Source organism: Manis pentadactyla, chromosome 5 (assembly GCF_030020395.1).
Source record: "Manis pentadactyla isolate mManPen7 chromosome 5, mManPen7.hap1, whole genome shotgun sequence".
In the NCBI taxonomy this organism is placed as follows: domain Eukaryota; kingdom Metazoa; phylum Chordata; class Mammalia; order Pholidota; family Manidae; genus Manis; species Manis pentadactyla.
In genome coordinates, this window is record NC_080023.1 from 79,818,418 (window position 1) to 79,838,060 (window position 19,643).

The 19,643-nt window shown below is 36.5% G+C and overlaps 1 protein-coding gene across 5 annotated transcripts in view; it reads left to right on the forward strand.

Moving 5' to 3' along the window:
* The window catches only part of BMPR1B (bone morphogenetic protein receptor type 1B), a 392,832-nt gene that overhangs the window by 185,229 nt on the left and 187,960 nt on the right, over positions 1-19,643 (forward strand). Inside the window, exon 1 of one of the 5 annotated variants that reach the window (XM_057502460.1) lies at positions 2,928-3,917. The exons of the other annotated variants lie outside the window; for them this stretch is intronic. The gene's annotated coding sequence lies outside the window, so the exon portion shown is untranslated. Of the gene's footprint in view, positions 1-2,927; positions 3,918-19,643 lie in introns of those variants that run through there. 5 annotated transcript variants of the gene reach the window in all.

Here is a 19,643-nt window from a genome sequence, read left to right on the forward strand (position 1 = left end):
TGTTTTGAATCAGATACTATCACAAATTAATACCACCACCACCACCCGCTGCTCTTTGGCCAGGGAACTAAGCCAACAATACAAAGGCACTTGGGGGTTATTATTATGGTATAAAATTCAAATAGTTATGAAATAATAAAGGAAAATTCAAGATACAATTAAACCCTGCATCTGGTTAATTTTTCCTTCTGACTTCTTATAAATTCAGGCTTTTGCAATGTTGCTTATGGGATTTTCAACATGTCATTGTCTCTGGGAATAAACATTTCTTGATATAGTCTTGCCAGGGTTTTAAGTTCTTAAAGATTTTTTGGTTTTTATTACAATTGTCGAACATGTAAAGAGATAGTGTTTACTGAGTTGTACAATACATACCGGCTCTCCTAATAGGAGGTTGCTGGATTGCTAGTTAACTTAGATTATTACTCAATTCAGTACTTATCCCATCATCAGCTCTGTCCTAAGGCCACTGTGACTACACTGAATTTGTTCCTCTCCTTTATGCTGAATTGAATATATTTACTGGTTCTGTTACTTCATTTTCTGTTGGCCTCCAGAATTCACCCCTAAAGTTCATTCTTATTTTCACAATCCTCTTCAAGCCTTTCATCCTTCTGGTACCTTGGCTGTCCTATAGGGGATAAAAGAAAAAGTGCTAGTTAGTTACTTTGAGTGAGTAAATACTTAATAGTTCAAAACAGTATAGTTAAAATTATATTTTCTTTATAAAACATTCCATTTTTATTTGTAAAATATTTAGACAGTTGCAAAGATAACAAATTAAGATGAAAGTTCACAGGTGATGTAGTTAACATAAGAGAAAGAAGGAAAAATTAACATTCTGTGGGACTTTGTCATATGCCTGTGAGATTGTTAAATTGGTAATGATTTGTTTTGGGGGGCTAATTTCCAAGGGGTTACTGTGCAATTTCAAGAAGAAAAATAAAATGATAATTTAATTCTAGTTTGTTGCTTTTTCATCGTCTTTCGATAAACTGAAAATTGTTGACGCTGTAGAGTGTGCAGTGCAAGCTAGGTGAACAGCCCCTTGCTTCTACTTTTTTGTATTGCAAACATCACTCAGCCATTTCAACAAGTGTTCTGCCAGCTGTGCCCAAAATGTTTCAAATGATGTGGAATCTCTTCCACCCTTGCCTTGTGTTGTGGCTGTTTACTGTAAAAGGAGTTCTCTGATTACACAGTTCTTAGGCACAGGCAAAGACCAGAAGGCAGCAGAGTCAGCCTAATTTGAGGTCTACCTGCATGTTGTCACTGCTTTGGAAACAGGAAGATGTGGAGGACCAGGACTATTTTATGTGGAGCACTGGTGCTGATAAATGGATTTTTCTTTTCATCTTGCATATTTTGGCATGTATATTTATGTTGTGGCAAGAAAGAATTTAAATGGATTCAGAATAATTTTATTTTCATAGCTGCATGAAGATAGAGTTTGAATTTTGAGAATCTCTAGTGCTATGTGGCTTATTAAAATGGTGAAAAAGATCTCTATATTTTGCCTCTTTGATGATGAAGTAAAAAAATATATCAGTACTTTTCTATCTATAAAATAATTTGGCTAGTGATGATAAATGATGAGGAACATGTAGGAAATTTTGTGACTATATCATACTTTTGTCAAGATATTATACTTGAACTTCTGAATATTTATGTTTCATGGTATTGAGATTATTCTTTGTTATTATTCAACCAAATAAAAACCTTTCAATAGGCAGTAAATTAAAGCTGTTTCTCATGTGCATAAAAGTAGGGTTTGCCTTCAGCTATAAATAATAATAGTTCAAACATCTCATTTTCAAACTGTAGTTATATGATACCATGTTTAAATGTCATCTTATAGCTGATATCCAATTTAACTATGGCTGTCACTTGGTGGCATACCATTATTGGACTGAATTCTAGTCTTAGAGTAAAACTCTAAATACAAGAAGTATTAAGAAATGTTGCCTTAGAGTTGCAGGCCTAGGGTAGAGTGTGCAGATAAAATGGTCTTACATGTAACATTGAGACTATGTTTGTAATTTGTGGGAAAAATACAAGTGACTAAGAGCTAAGGAAATAAATATCTAGTGCTTTCTCCATGTATAGATGGTGGTTTGTTGTAGAACCACTGGGATCCAGAGCACTGCAATACCCTCAATCATCTACACCCCTGCACCTAAATTCTGAATTTACCCTTTCACTAGAAGCATAAAACGAGACCTTTCCATTCCAGGATCCCAGTATATGTAGTGTAGCGTAGTGGTGGGAAGGGCTGGTCCTGGAGTCAGTCAGCCTGGATGTGAAGTCTTGCTTTCATTTGCTACTTGTGTGACATTAGGTGAGCTACTTAACCTGTCCATTCCTTCATGTCTTCCCTCTAAATGAGGATACTAATAGTACCTATTATGCAGATTTGTTTGAAGGTTCAGCGAATTAGTATGTGTACAGTGCTCGGGAGTGCCAGCACTGAGCAAGTGTGGCTTAGCTGTCACCATTCGGATGCCTGGTCCTCCCATTCCTGATGGCTGTAGGTTGAGAGATGCTATTGTGGGAAAGTGGAACTTCATTTATTGTCATTTCTTATGGTCTTCATTTTAGAGTTAAAGAAACTGAAATTGAATGCCGTTAAATGACTTGTTCAAGATTAGTCAACTACTTAGTGGCAGGTTTGGGACTAGAATTTAGGTCTTTTTCAAAGTCCTGCATCTGTTCTGTTTTTATTTCAAAAGCATTCAAGTAATTTTAATAGTTATAATTTACATATTTTATATTCAAAATTTCTCTTTTCTCTCATTTGAAATTTCACTGAAATAGTTACAATGCTGCCAATGTATAGAGTAGAAACTATATAATACTTTAAGATTCATACATTTCTACATTCACTTTAAAAGTGATCACCTGGAGATGGTTTATATGTTTTGTTATAAAACAATACTAAGGTCAGGAAACCAGATGCTGCTTCTGCATCTTCCAGGGTCTGAAACTACTTAATATTCGGTGCCATGACAAGTGATAGCAGTTTTTTAATTCATAGGTAAGCTCTTAAAGTAAATAATGCATTATTGCTTTGCAGCTCTCTGGAGATGGGGATTCAGTTCATCACATTTCCTATGTAGATGTATGATAACTAAAGAGAAATTGTGTTATTTATTTAGATGAGCATGTATAATTTCCCTTAAGGGTCCAGTAATTTATACTGTGACTTTTGCAAAGCTTTGCAGTTCACAGTAGGGTTCAGACAGTGAGATGGTGAAGTTTGTAGTTTGGGGGTAATTTCAGTGGGTAAGTGGGGCTTCCTAAAGGCAGAACTAGAAAGAGGCCTAATTACCTGCCTCCAGTGATTTTTTTTAATGAACTTTTTGCCTTATGGTAATGCTACCATAATGTTTATGGTACACCCTGTATCTCTGCATTGACCAGGGAGACTGAATGGGTTGGCTGTCTGGACATGTAATAGATTCCAGCCTTTTTCCGTCACATCATTATTATGACAGACTTTGAGAATATGAACAGCAGCTGTGTGCTTTTGTGAGTCTTACATTATGAACCATAACAACCTATTCAGTTCTATTCCAGTGATAGAGCAGCTTGATGCTTAACAAATGAAGCCAAACTCTGAGCTGTGAAACTGTTAACAGATCTAGTAGTGACCTGGGCCCTATGTATGGAACATTCCATAACACAGGAGGGGAAAACAGGGGCCACCATCTTTTAGCATTTTGGTGAAGGGGTTTGTCTTTACCTCTTCTGTATAACTTCACAAGATACTGCAATTTGTGTCAATAGATGTAGCATGTCTTCAGTTGAATTTTAATTTGAAACTTTATCAAATGAGTCTTCCATTTCCCAGCCTTTAGGAAAACAAGAATTTTTGGTCTTTGAAGATGACAAATAAGAATGCTTATCTTACTGTAAAGGTAAGAACCTAACAAGATGATGGGAAAAACATTTCTGATTAAATATCTGTGGATTACTTCTGTGTAGGAAAAAAGACACATTTATTTCTAATCTGTGTAACAGTAAAGCAAAATAAACCATTTTAGCAGAGAAATTTATTTAACTACTCTAGGCCTTCCTGAAAAGTTCTTTACATAATATGCCTCATCGGACTTTTTTTTGTTGAATAGTAATTTGTCACTGTGATTTGCAGTGACAAACTGTATGCCTTCCATGTGTCTATTTTCTGTAATAGAAAAAAATAGTAACTTTGAAAATTTTTTTTCTGGGACATTTAATATTTTGCAGAGTATTTTAAATAAGAGATCAATATTTTTGAGATGGAAACATTGTAGAGTATCTTTTATAATTCTTTATTTCATTGTAAATCTAGACTCTTGGAATAACAGTGGTCTCACAAATATTCATGGGAGATCCTTACTACAAGCAGTGAGTGCTGCCATGAAATGTTAGCGAGTATATGTGAGTTTTCCCCTGTGAGTCTTCCAGCAACAAACTCTAATTTTTCAGATTGTTGATGTTACCACTGTTTTTTTTTTTTTGAATGGGGATTGGTTGCTTCTTGTTTAGTAATGTAAGAATATAAAATGTCTATCCTTTTTTCAGATTCCCAGTGAAAACAAAATGAAAATTGTGGCTTTTAAAAATATTAAATCTTAAATTTGTCAGGAAATAGTAATTCTAATCCTCCATCATTTTGCCATTGTTTTCATATATCACTTAGTTTAAAGTGAGGGCTTTATGGGTGAGGCATCTAATACTAGAGAAAAAAAATAGCTTTGGGGAAATCTCTTATGACGGAAGTGCTTACAGAAGGCACTGGAGAAAATTTAAAATAAGCTAAATATAATTGCTTTTTTTAGGGACAAGAATTGAACCTATGTTACATATTGTTAAGAATAGCCTAAAATTATGAGCTATGAATGAATTATGAATGTATTTTTTCACTTCAATCACTGCATTACTTTATCCAGTCAAGCAAAAAAGCCAACATTAAATAAAATGCTGTTCCCTTTCAAATGCTGTATTTTAATATTAGAACTCATAGCTCAGATTATGATATTCAAAAGGGCAAGTTTAAGGGAAGGACCTGACTTTAGTAGAAAAGATGTGAGGTCATAATCTGTGTATTATGATTAAATTTAGATCGATTACTATCTCTCAAAGATGAGAGATTCACTGGTATGTGTGTTGAGTAAGTCTGGAAAAAACTTCTAAACACAGTGATTTCATGAACTCCATAACAAATAATAATTTTTTGTTAAGAAAATCCAACTGTCACTACTAGAGTGGCTTATCACTACTTACATGCTTATCTTGTAGTGAAGGTAGCTTAACAAACTGCATAAAGTGAAGGATTTGCTATTGCAAGATTGCTGAAGAGTGTTGGTATGGAATAAACCCATCCTAAAAAATAATCACAGTTCTTCCCAAATGCCTGCTTCTTTGAGCTGATTAATGACTATTGTTCATGCATATTAATCTTTTTTCTACTAGATTCTAAGGTCCTTGAGGCCTGGAACGTTTCTTTATATGCCTCCCTCCTGGACTGGAGGCACAGTAGAGGTTTAATACAAAAGCATTAACTGAAATAACTTGCTTGCTAGCCAACCTAGAATTTGGAGTGCTGTCAAATACCTTTGTAGGATAGGAGCAGCTGGACAAATAGCCAAGCACGGTGAGTTTTCTGGCTTGTCTTGGTTCCTTTAGCACCAGCCCTTCTTTTCCTGGAAAAGAGTACTTTTCCAACCTGTGTCCCCTTTGGCTGTTCATGCCTTGGTCCTGAACCACACTTGTCCTAAAAAGGCTTAAGTTTCTTTTCCCAGTACTCACAATTCAGATCATATCCCCATGACTGTCACTACTGCTTACTATGACTACTATGGTTTCCTGGCTGCCAAAATGTGTTAAGTCCTTTACACACGCAAATAAATGTCATTTAATTCACACAGTTATGTGAGACAAGCATTTTACATGTGGGAACAAGGAACATTTCCAGTGACACATTCCAGACCGGGTAGAGACATGATCTTCACCTGGGACTTTCTGACTCTAAACCTCTGCTCTTCCTGGCCACCACTTGTTTCCCCCATCGAAGCAGGTACTTGCCCTTCTGCAGTGGTTAGTTGTATGCTGCATTTCAAGCTCTTCTCCATTCCTTGGTGTCCATACCAGTAGTCATGTCTACAGTAATACCAGAATCACTCTGGAAGGTTCTAGAATAATAAGCATGCTGGGAAGCAGGAAGGAGGCCTGAAATGAGGAATATGGAAGAAAGGCCAGAGCAGAACTAGAGCACAAACAAGGTGATGCTCATATTCTCTCAGTCTCCACCAGAAGTTCTCGGGTTTCCAAGTCAAACAGTACATTTAAGCACAAAACCAGTAATTATGCCTAAAACTAAGTAAGTAGGGCCATTGAGGTATCTAATCATTCTTATTTTGGTAGCAGCTAAAAACAAAGAAGCAGGCAAAGTTTGTATCTTTGAGTAGCTCAGGTCTTTTAAGAGTTCAAAGGTCCATATAACCTGAGGTCCTTCGATGCTAACCATATGATGCTGGGCATCTTCTATAACTCTGAGCTTAAATTTCGTCATTTGTAAATTGGAGATTATAATTCCAGAATCTGGGCTGCATACTGGAATCTCTTGGCATTCTTTCCCTCCTTTTTCTTTTTTTTTTTTTCCTTTAACTATGGGTGTCTCGGGTTCAGGCTAGATTTGCTAAATCACAGTCTGTGTCTGGGCTTGTGTAGGGATAGGGGGCTGAGGCAGGGTGCGGAGGAAGTGAAGCCCTTGCTAAGGAGCTTGGGTGTTGCTTTGTAGCAGGTAGGAGGCAGTGAGTTTTAAAGCGGTTTATTAGGTCTCTGACAACAGTGAATAAACGTAGGCAAAGGTGTGCCATCAAGCAGGTAATTAAACCTGTCTCTATTTTCTGAAATGTATAACTTAGATTACATGTATTTGTCCCTGAATTGTGTTCTGAAAAGGATAAAAGGTAAAGTCAGTTAAGAGACTAGCCTTTCTTTCAAGGATAGATTTATACTTCTAATTAGTCTGCAAATGGACATCTGTTCATTAAGGAATGTCATTTGTGTGTCAGACATGAACTGTTACATCTTCAGAGAAAATAACTTAATCTTACTGAGCTGCTGCCTATATGTGAAATAAATGAAACAGGTCATTTTGAATTAGAAGAAGGATAGTTAACTTAGGACCTTTTATTTGATAGAAAAGAAATTATATGTTAATTATCTCTGCATCTCATTTATACATTACTCTTATACATCAGCATCTTAAGACAACTGTAGTTTAAAAAAAAACCCACAGATATATTAACTGAAGAGGAAAATATTTGGTTTCATTATCAAGTGCAGAAGACTGTGCCATAGACCTCTTAGGTTTTTTTTTTTTTTGTCTGTTTTTTGATTCCTGTTGTGTGAGTGTTTGGAACAGGTTGCATTTCTTTTCCAGAAATCTTATTATGGGGAATAAAAAAGTCCCATTTAGAGGTTGGTTTTAGTATTTGCCACTACATTCCTTTCCTTATTGCTACTAACATATTAGTTGTGACTCCCTTTATGGAAAATGTTTTTACAGTAAGATAGAGACATCTGAAGCTACTTCAGCTTTTACTAGAGGGTGACAGAAAAGAGTACTGCTATAGGCTTTCAGTTAACCTGCTTGTGTAAGAGCCAGAAATCAGCAGGGTGAACCTACACACTCAGATGTATGAAATTGCTACTGGACTGATGCTTAGAGGTTTGAGACAGGATGGTTTAGTGGAAAGAAAAACAGTTTTGGATTTGTAATCATGTCTCCAAGAAGCTTATAAGTTGTCAGACCTTCACCTTCACAAGTTCCTTAATTTCTTAATCAAGACTCAATATTCTCATCTACATAATGGGTATATTAATTCCTATCTGATGGAGTTACTGAGGATAAAATTATTTCTGAAAAATATCTTAATGGATGTTGTTTTCCTCAAGGAAGGGTTTTCAGCCTCTATTGTAGGAGCAGCAATGAGCACATCACATGTGCATATCAGGAAGCCAAAAAGTTCTTATATGTTTTCTTTATTAAGACTTTATTTTTTAAGAGCAGTTTTAGGTTCACAGCAAAACTGAGGGGAAGCTATAGAGATCCCCATATGCCTCTCTCCCCACACGTGCACAGCCTCCTCCATTATCAACATTACCAACAGAGTTGGTACATTTGTTACAACTGATGAACCTCCACGGACACATTATCATCACCCAAAGTTCATGGCTTACGTTACAGTTTACTCTTAGTATACATTTTATGGGTTTAGACAAATGTTTACAGACATGTACCCAACATACAGGGTTTCTCTACTGCCCTAAAATCTGTGCTTTGACTATTAATCCATTCTCCATTACCACCAGCCCCCAATGCCTGGCAACCACTTGCCTTGAGAGCTTATTTCTATTTTATCCCTGAATAATTATAAATTGTCTTGATGTACCACACTTTATCCAACCTACTGAAGGGCATCTTGATTGCTTGTGTAATGTATTATTTGATTCATTTTTTCCTAGCCATTTAAGAGGTATTTAAATAGTCTGAATATAAGAGCAATTATGTTTTACTTTGTAATTCATTATTCTTAATTTTTCTGAATGATATTCAGGAAACTATTAACATTACAAATGTAAAATGCAAGTGCAAAAGTGAAACCACACTGTGTACAATGGACTCCAAGTGACCTAGGACACTGTATTGCATTCTCACCCTACTATTATTTGATGTTCCTTCCTTCCCATTATTATGGGCTATGACATTTTGTATTTGTAAGAGTTTTGCCTATTTCCAGAATACTCTTACATCCATTAATGGATTCCATCCTATGGTAGTTCTATGCTGAGCATTTCTGCATGTGGTTAGACCTCATCTGTTCCTGCCACCAATCTAATGTTGATTCTTCAGTTGTTCTCCACTTTGTTGCTTCTTTAACTCTTCTTTCCTTGAGAAGAGATTCTCTTGTAACCTAGTCTTAGTACATTTATACAATTTGTCCTTGTAATATACTACTGGTAGGTTCAGCTCTTTGAAACAGTGTTTTATGCACTCTCCTTTTTCAGGAACATCCAGTGGCTTTTTCTTCTATCCAGAGCATGGAGACCAGATGGAAAATGATGTTAAGTGAACTAAGTGGCTTCATCTTTTCTCTTAATTCTTTCTTTCATCAAACAAAACTGTTTTACTCTTTGGAGCCCAGAAAAAATCTGTCTCATTACTGTATCTTGGCTTTGCTGATTCCATGTCTGAGTGACAAGAGTGAGACTAACTGTATTTCAGATTTTGACTTCACAATTGTGCAGCTAAATTATGAAACATTCTATCTTTACAATGCAGATCATTATAGCTGCCACATATGGCTGCTCAGACTGTGCACAGCACAGCTCCTGGGGACTCTATTCAATAGATTACAATATGTAGAATGCACGAACTCCTTTGCAAGATTGCTATGAGACAAAGAGAGTAGTTTAACATGATGATAAAGAATATGCACTTGAGAGCCCAAGTTCCTGCAATTATTACTCAGCCCTTCCTCTTATTAGCAGTATGATCTTGGGCAAATCAATTAACCCTTACTGTTCTTCACTTCTCATATCTTTAAAATGTAAACAACAATGTAAATGTAAACATCTCATAGGGATATTTTGAAGATCAAATGTGTCAATATTTATAAAGCACTTAGAATGGTTCCCAGCATATACTGCATACTCAGTATATTGTTATCTATTTTTAGTATTGTATGAAAATTACTTACTATGGTTTTGACGCTCTTTGACTGGTAGTTCTTATCATCACTATATAAGGCTTCATCTTCACATTCATGCTCCTTCTCCATTAGATCTTTCCTAACCCCCTTATGTTTGGGTTATTGCTCCTTCTTTAGAACTGCATGCAGCAGGAATCATAGTAGGAATATGATTAGCTTGGAACTTATGCTACTTTATAGTATGCATGTTTCTCTCTCTAGTTAAAGGGGGTGATACCTGAGGTCCAGGTTCCTGATCTGTACCTGTAAGGTGTTCTCAGCTTTTAGCACCTTCTGCTTTGCCTGTGACCTGCGTTAGCTGAAGACATCCACTGTCTGCCCTCTGCCCTGAAGGGGGTTGCCCTCCTCAAAGCTTGAGGCTTGAGGTCTGGAAAGACAAAAGAAGTCATTATATGCATACGGTCTCTTCTTTTAAAGATCTTGTAATCCATTTGATTATATAAGGTTAATATACACAACAGTGAACAATTGCAAATGTAATTAAATTCTAGGATATATGGTCAAACTTGCAGAAAGCAGTAGGAGTTAAGAAGAGAGTCATGCCTCTCAGAGCTTCATTTAGTGAGAAGAGGCTTCCTATGGGGTGCAACCTGTGTGTGAGTAGGTAAAGCCAGACAAGGCCTTCAGACAACACTGATAATGTTAATGCTTATGTTAATACTAATAGCAAATCCGAAGAGCAACCTCTACCACGGGATGCTATGCTAGGTGTTTTTCTTAATGCTTTACATATATTAACACATCGGATTCTTAAAATAAATTTATGAGGCAGAAACTACTATTATCTGCATGTTAAAAGTAAATAATTTGATGTCAGTAGATTTTATTTGTGATCATGATAACATGTTTTACTTTATTCAAAATAAATGAGAGCTTTTATAATTCCTTGAGATCCAGCATTTAAAAATAATGTTCCACCATATTTTCTTTAATCGTGTCTTGTAATCTTTCTTTTTAAATAAAAGTTGTTTTTATGATAGCTATAAGACATAATATAATTACCAACAACAACACAAAGAGATAAAAGGCTTTCATGTTTTGGAATGTGGGGTAACTTATTTTATAATTTTATAGCTTCTTTTATAATTTAGCTTAGCACATCAGATTTTAATGATTTCCTATTTGATTAAAAACAACTGGCAAAGCTTATCTCCAGTGAGAAAAGGAATAGATTATTGAGTTTGCAAAATATTTACAGTAGTAGAGTTCTGGATTTAATTTCTAGCTGCTTGGGTGCCAGTTAACAGACAAGAATTTGCTTTCTAACAACTTTGATAGACATAGTATGCTCTTGTCAAACTTTGTAGCATAAATTGTGGGTCATTGGCAAATCCTATCAGTAGTTTTTTTGGCAGCCCTTTGGTGGAAGTAGGCTTTGATTTTTATTGTGTTGTTTAAAGGAAAAAATAATTGAAATTTATCCTTTTTTTCCACTCTTCAAAGAGACTTTCTTTATTTTAATTTGGTTTGTTTATAACTGTAGCTTTTTCTATGGAGCTGTAGGGCATATTCCTAGTGACATCAAAGAAAATGGTTTCCAACAGAAATTATAAGGGTTGCTAAAGATGAACAGACTTGATTGTGATAATAAGCCTTTTGGACTGTAGGTTACCCTGTTGGAGTGTGCAGCAATCAGTTATTGTTATTGGTTTATTCACTTGCCAGAATAACAGAGAGCAATCAGTAGGGCAAGTGTTGAGTGCTCTAATTGGGGCTGTATTTCATGTAGGTATTTACCTATCTTTCTTTCTTCTCATTCACAGATCTTGCTGTGGATTAGTGTTAACAATCCTATGTTTGAGCATGGCTGTGAAACTCGATGCCTCACCTAGGAGGCCTGCCTTCCATGGCAGTATACGAGGTGTGATTATAAAGTGTGAGACTGGTTCCCACTTTATGGACACACTGTGCACATGGCGTCTGCCTCTGCTGGGTGGTTTCTCCCTCCTGCAGTGTATGTGAAGGACAATGTGTGCAGGATTCTTTGTGGCTCTTCCTTTCCGTCTTTTTTTCTTATAAGACTTCATGGTGTTTGAAGTGAGCCCTGCTGTTGCCCTGCTAAGTTTGCTATTTCATTTGCTCTTTGATTTCTTGGTTTTGCTTTTATTTCTCATTGTTCGCCCTGCAACTTTAGATGAGAAACACTTTTCTTTGACTGGACCACATTTCCTGTATTCCTTTAGCTCAGAAATGCTTTGTGGATGATCTTGTGATCATTCATTTATTTTACTTAAGTCTAGGAGGTAACCTAATTTCAATTAGTGAATTCAAGTATTTCATCAACTCTTAAGATATTCTGATTTCAGAGATGGGACAGTATGGAAATATGCCTTTTAATATGATAAAATGATATAAGATGCGGCTTTTCAAGGATGTTAAAATGTCAAAAAAAAAAAAAAACAAAGCAGGTTTTTGCATCAGTGAAATATGGTAACTTTTACTCGGTCCTGGCTCCTGTGGGTTGTCACTTACCTGTGATATGATCTGTAAGAAGCATAATATGGAGGGAACCAAGGTGAACATAGGGGTGCCAAATTCCATTTTTTGGAGTTTTTGAAAACAACTCTCTTAAACAGGTCATTATTAATTGTAGAACCTGATTACTACATGTGTTCTTAAAATATATATAAAAGAAAAGGAAAAAGAAAAAGCTTTTTACTTCTCAATCCATCAGCTCACCATCCATCAGCATTCACCTGTAGTGCTGGTCACAAGCAATAATGTTAACTTGGGGCCATTCACTGTGGCCAGTAAAACAGCATGTTTAATGGCACAGGCTTTTGAGGAAGGTGCATGTAGGCTCTACTTTATACTAGGGTTGCTCTGAGACCTTGAGCAAACTACTTCATTTCTTTGCATTTCCTCAGATAATAACCACACTTACCATATAGAGCTGTGTGGAGGATTAAATTATAATATAAGGAGGACACTGGGCACAGTGTCTGGGCAGGTGGCAGGTACATTAGTTAGGTATGCCGCAACAGTATACTACAGACTGGGCAGCTTACCAACAGAAATGGATTTCTCACAGTTTAGCGGCTGGGAGTCCAAGATCAAGGTGCCATCAGAGCCTGGTTCATCTGAAGCCTCTCTCCTAGGCTTGCACTGCTGCCTCTCGCTGCATCTTCACTTGGTCATGCCTCTGTGGGTGGCACACATTCTTGGTGTTTGTCTCTGTCTTTCTCTGTGTTCTAGTCTTCTCTTAATGGCTGCAGTCATTTTGGACAGAGCACGCTTTGCATTCTGCGGTCCTTAGGGCTTCAACATAGAATTGGAGGAGAATGTCATTCAGACATAACAACAGGTTCCCAGTGTTAGTTGTTATTCAAAAATATTTACTGCTAATATGAGGTTTCTAAGCTGGTGTCTGATGCCGAAATGAGTAGTGTTAGTGTAGTGAAATAAGAGGACTTGGCGTGACTAGAATAGCTCACAGGAGAACATGAGGGTTTTAATGAGGTCAGTAGTACAAGTTGAAGCAAAAGTTCAATAATTACAAATAAGGTTTAAAATACTGAGTTTGCAATGAGCAGGGCATGGTTGGAAAAGTGTGAGAAGGCTGATTGGTCAGGGAAAGAACTTTATGCTTGGAGGTCATGAGAGGTTAAGTGCTGTTAAGATAGAAGGGGAGGCCAGAGTTTAGAGTTGCTCTATAAACTGGCAGGGTTTTTATTAACTTATATTAAAGAACTGGAGAGTGACATCAAAAATTTGAGGGCAGTCCTAAACAATTTTTACTCTACAGATATCCCTATATTTTTAATATGAAAATAAGCAAAAATTCACATATTTATATCATTAAAATACCTCTTTGAAGCATTTGAAATGATATTGTTAGCAACCCATGATACTGGCTAGTAATTAGCAGTCTCATAAGGCTCTGGAGCCCCCCAGAAACACTGTGTTCACATGCTTCCCCCTCCTCTGTCTCTGCAGAAACATTGTGAAGTCCAAGGAACCCCCCACACCAGGCAGGCTGGACTCACGGGTAATCCCTGAGTCAGTAAGCATTTTACAGAGACTCCTTAAAGTTGAATATTGTTTTGGATTATTAAAATATTTCTGACTTCTCACATTTCTTTTAAATATTTTTACCAGTACTATTGTCTGAACCACATTGGCTATCTTTATAAGGACAGCATTCTTTCTTGAAATGTAATATTAAACTTCATTACAAAATATGTAGTTGGGTTCCATTTCATAAAGTTAATTTACTTCACAGAGCTTTGGAAATGCTTTGCTAGTGAAGTTTTTGATCTTTGATTAAAATGTCAGGTAATAAAAATATTACGTGTGTTGAGATATCTGCAGTAAAATCTAGGGTAGAGAGTATGACTTGAGTTGCAAGTTGGAAAGTTTGTGTATTCTTTATTATTTTTGAAATCTCCTTCAAAGTAAAAAGGTCTGTCGTGTAAGAGGTAATTTAAAAATTCGTTTTCAAAGATTTGAATGTTAACTGAATTGTCTGCATGTTTTCAGTGGCAAAATAAAAGCTTAACAGCTCTCAAATTATTGTTTAAATTGAAAATTGGTGTCAACACATCCTGAATTATTGTATGATCCTAAGGACCAATCCCTTTTGTTAGAAATTGTCTAGGATGCTAATATTTTACCTTTTTTTGCTAATATGAAGGTCCAGAAATTTAGTGAGTCTTTTGTTTTATGATGGAAGTTTTAACAAGTTATCTTTGAAGGAAAGTCAAATCGTATATCAATAAAAGGAAATTCTATATCTGTGTTACCAGTTCTAACTGAACTATCTCTTCATTATCACTGTAGTACTAAGATCCTTTTGTTTACCATAGACATAATTTCACAGCGTGAAATCTCCTGTATCCTACACTATATAAGAGATTTTGGTTTTTGGATGTGGTTGTTCTTCCTACTCTTGGCAGTGAACCATTTTTAGGACAGCCAGAATAACTGGGGTCAGCCTCTTATGTATGCATGTGTTTTTGGAATTGGTGAGAGTAACGTTAGTGCCTTAACAAGAGGCATTCTAAGGCAAATTAGGTCTAAGGGTCTGTTTTAATTTTAAAAACAAAAGCACTACTGTTTCTAGCCAGAAAACCAAATATCTTGGAGTTAAACATGGAAAAATGTTTATAGTGTTGTATAGTTTTATTACTTCAGACAGAAGGAAAACAGTTTATTGAGTAACTTTCAGCCAATGAGAGATTTTATACAAGCCAACAATCAAGAGGTGAACAAGAATATTTTCTTGTTTAGGGAGAATGAATGATAAAGGCTTAAGATACTTAGCCATTCATTTTGAAACAAGTGTGATCTTGTTTGGCTTTTGTATTATAGTGGACAGTTAGCAAAGTAGAAAAGTTTTGTGAATTACAGAATTGTCCTTAAAGTGAAGGGGAATGCTCTTTTTTAACCCATCTTCTTTCCTGCTTGCTAGAATGCTGATTTGATGGCTGGACTCAAGCAGATATATTGAACCAATAGCTAATGGTGACGTGGAGGTAAAAGAAAAGATGGAATAGAAGGAGACAGTCTTATAGAGTTGTGGAGTTGCTGCATAAAATCTGTTACCTGGGGATTTTGTTTGTGAGAGAGAAATAAACTCCTGTCTTATTTAAACCACTGTTATTTTAGGTTTTCTATCATCATGGCTGAACATACTCATGACCAGTATCTAGTCTTGGAGTCAGTAAATGATAGTCTGCAGACCAAATCTAGCCCACTGCTTGTTTTGTCAATAAAGTTTTACTGGAACACGGCCATGCCCATTTTCTTAAATGGAGTCTATGGCAGGGAGTAGCTGATCTCCTGCTCTAGTTGCAGAGCTGGGTAGCTACGTTACAGACCTTGTGACACATAAAACCTAAAATATTTATGATCTGGCTCTTTATAGAGAAAAATTGCTGATCTCTGATCTAGTCTATTGATTGACCTCATTTGTTTTTCTTTAAAAATGTCTCTTTTATCTTTCTTTTTTCTGTATTCACATGGGTCTCTTACCAGACTAAACATTTTCACCTAATATCTGAACTACTTTAGTTGTCTTGTTAAATTTAAGTCATTTGTAATTTATCATTTATCCATTCTATCAGATACAACATGTTAAGCTTTCTTAAACCTAGCTCACATTGTCACTCCTCTGATCAAAAACTTTCAGTGACGTCCTGTTTCCCATGCATCAGGTAAGTAACATTTTTGCTTGTCTTATAATCAATATTATTGCCCTATTCTAACATGCAAACATTATTTCCTATTCATGTATTAATTCATTTAACATACTTTTTAAATGCCAACATGTGCTGGGACCACTACGACAAATCCACAGCTCTAGATCTCTTTGCTTGTAAAATAATAGCAGCTTATGACTGTTCTGTACCACTAGTCTTCTCTATTCTGGTTCATCTTCCACAGTGCTTTCTGGTTGAGATTTGTGGAATGTAGTTCTGATCATGTCACACCCCAAGTACACTTTCCGTGACATAACATCACCTGCAAAGTGGGCTGTGCAGACTAAATTTCAAGCTGTAGAATAGTATACAGGACCTTCTCTGATTTGGCCCGTGCATATTTTTATAACTGTTTCTTCTTGGAGGCAACTCTGTCCTTGAGGACGGCTTGCCATTTAAAAAAAATTTCTACCCAATTTTTGTTCCTTTTGCACATACAGTGTTTCTGTCTGAAGTACCCTCCTTTCCCCTCTTTTCCTGCCAGCCCTTTTTTGCAATAATGTGTCCTTATTAACCCTTCTGAGATGAAGTATGAATGCCACATTCCTGTGAGTGTTCCTGTCCCCTCTGGCTGAGTTACTTGTTGTCTTGTCTGTCTTACCACAGAGCCTTGGGCGTATTTATCACTAAGCAACTACATCTGTAGGAATTGTTGGTGTGCACAGCTCCTTCACCGCTACTAGACAGTGAGTCCTTAGACTCAAGTTTTCTGGTCATTGTTCACAGCACATAATTGCAGCTTCCCCTCATACTGTTATCATAGTTGTGTTTGTATTTCTTTGTGCCGTCTTGAGGTGAATGTCTTTCTAGTTCACCATCACCTGCCCCAGGCCAACTCTGCAGCTCTGTGCTCACTGTTGAATTTCCCATGGTGCACCTAAGTACCTGGTACACAACATACACTCAGTACTTCATTGTTGAGTGAGTAAATTAATTTGGAGAGGGCAAAGGCTTTTATTTTTCTTTTATGTTTGTGTCTGTGGCACATAGCACAGAAGTCAGTAATGTTAAGTAGTCACTAGTGAAGCCTTGAAGAGTGCTTTTTGAACACAGAGAGACTCTTTTCTTCAAATAAATCTTATCAAACTCTAATATACAAAAGAGATAAAAACAAATGCCATGTTTGAATACCTCTCCCCCAGCTCTCCACTGAGCTCCTGAGGTAGCTGCATAGAGTCCCTCGGACCCTGCCTCACAGGTGGACAAGATGTGGGAAACCGCTGCATTAGAGTGGAGATAGCACTGGCTGTGACAGCAGGCAGACAGTGTTCCCCATCAAGCCCTGCCTGTAGCTGTGTGACTGGGCAAACCAGTTACCCACTCTGGGAGCTGGTTTTATTATCTTTGAATTTAGGAGTTTGTCCTAATGTTTTGGTGTTTCTTTCCAGCCCTGTAAGTATATTTAAGAGTTTCAGGTTTATTCCAGGCCTTAGTCCTCACTTCCTCACTTAGATATATTCTTTTATTAGAGTACCCTTGCCTCTACCTTACTCTAATCTAAATGTCCCTCAAGACCATGCCAACTTCAAACTCATCAAAGAAGTCTCCTCCAGCTGCTCCTTTGCTTATTGCACCTACCATATTCACTGTCCACAGCACATAAACTAGAACCCAGCACACAGTTTTCTCAGTATGGAGTTTCCATGCAGAGCACATTCTAGCAGAGAGGTTGGCCAGGTGTGCTATTTGCTTACCTTTAGTAGCCTAATATTATTTCAAAATATTAAGGTGTATTCTTCTCATGTGTACGTTACCTTCTGAAGTTATATACATTTTATTGGAACACTGTATAGTGTCTGTTATTGATCAGTCATTTCAATTAGCTTTATCTGCTTAGTTGCAGAGACTTCATCTTATACTTCTATGTATCTCTTATCACTTATTATTTGCTAGTTGATTGGTCATTTGAAAACTAAATACCTGTTTAGTTGCTCCAGTTAGATAAGACAGGAAAATGTGCTTTGGGCATTACTTGGTGAGACTGCAATTCATTGAGATTGTGTTTACTTTTACAAGAGGGACAGTCTATTACAGTCTCTCTGTCCATTTTTTATTACATAAAGGAGAAGGCTTGTTTTTATCAGATCTTTATATGCTTTTAGTCAGATATGCAGTTGAATCAGTGCTCTGTATACCTTTAGTCAAATTAAAGCTCCTCTGACTTTAGATTCCTTATTTTTAAACGTGGCAATGTCTGATTTCTTAGGGTTGTTGTAAGGATTAGTTGAGCCAACATACATCAAAAGCCTATCACGTAGCAGGCACTCCACCAGGGTTAACTGTTTGTGGTATTTCTGATCACTGGAGAAATCTAAGGGGAACGCTCTGTGACCCTAGAAAAAGACCTAGGTATTTAAGAGAGTACATGCAAATCCATTTATTTTCTGGCCTGGGTTATGTAAGATACTGAAGTTACAAACTGAAGTTACAAGTTTCTTTTTTTCCCTCTCCAGGCTAATTTTCTCCTGACTTAAAAATGTTGAGAAAAGTTGGTGACAATATGCAGAATTAGTAACTTGGATTAAAGCTGTTCAAATTTTGTGGGGCTGATTATTTTTTTCTTTTGAATTTATCTGGTGGCATACTGGAGAAATGTTTGTCCTGGCAAATAAGTTTTGAAGAAAATATAGGTTGATTCAGACTGAAAGAGTAAATTGTATACGTGTGTTCTCATGTTTACACATCGGCACAGGAGTATTGATATGATAAACACGTCTTTAGGCACTCACCAGCTCTGAACAGTATTTAAAGCAACAATGGAACATTTGTGGAATTGGAAATGACACAGAAACATGGAAAAGCAAGTTCATTGGCACATAGGGAAAGCATTAGCTGGCCAAGCAGTTAGAGAGAATGACATGTGACCACACAGTTACAGAAAAAAGATTTCGAATCTCTCAACACAAAGTCTTGGCTTTGGACTTCCTTTGTTTAAATATTGACTTTTGAAATGGGATGAAAATTGATATATGCCATGTTGCGATATCTTTCTCACCACGTGTTAGGTGGCAATGACACAACCTTGCTGGGTAGCAAGTACTGTGTTGATCCTGATTTGCAGCCCTCCTCATTTTTCTTGCTCGAGGAATACATTGCATGAGAACACATGTTGAAACTAAAATTACCTTCAAACTTACCTAAGTAAAAGTGAGAAATCTCATATAACCAACTTACAAACCTTTAGATTTCAAAATGGTGTTTAAGTCTATAGATTTAATAATTTTTCCCAGCAAAATTGACAAAAGAAGAAAAAAATAGAAGCCTAGGAAGCAAAATAACATCAGAAGTAATTACAATCAGTGATAGTTCAGTTTTAGAAGAAAACAGAACACTTAAGTCCCATGAAGGAAAACACAGTGTAACATTTTTGCATATGTCTGCTTATTCAAAGGGTAAAGAATATACTGTAAAGAAAAAAATATAAACTTCTGTGTTGGTCACAATGTTTTCTTTTCAAATAATAATTCATTATATTATGGATATTCTTTAAGTCATGAACTCTTTAAACAGAGCTGTATGGAAAAATATCCCAGTAACTGGGTAATTCCAGAACCTTCACTTGGCTATGAATATATAGCATAAATGTTCTCAAGAGAGTTTATGACTTAATTGTCATGCCTAAGAAACTTCTACATTTTATTGGCTTTAAAGTAAACGTTAGAGTTGAAAATCTAAAGTTTGA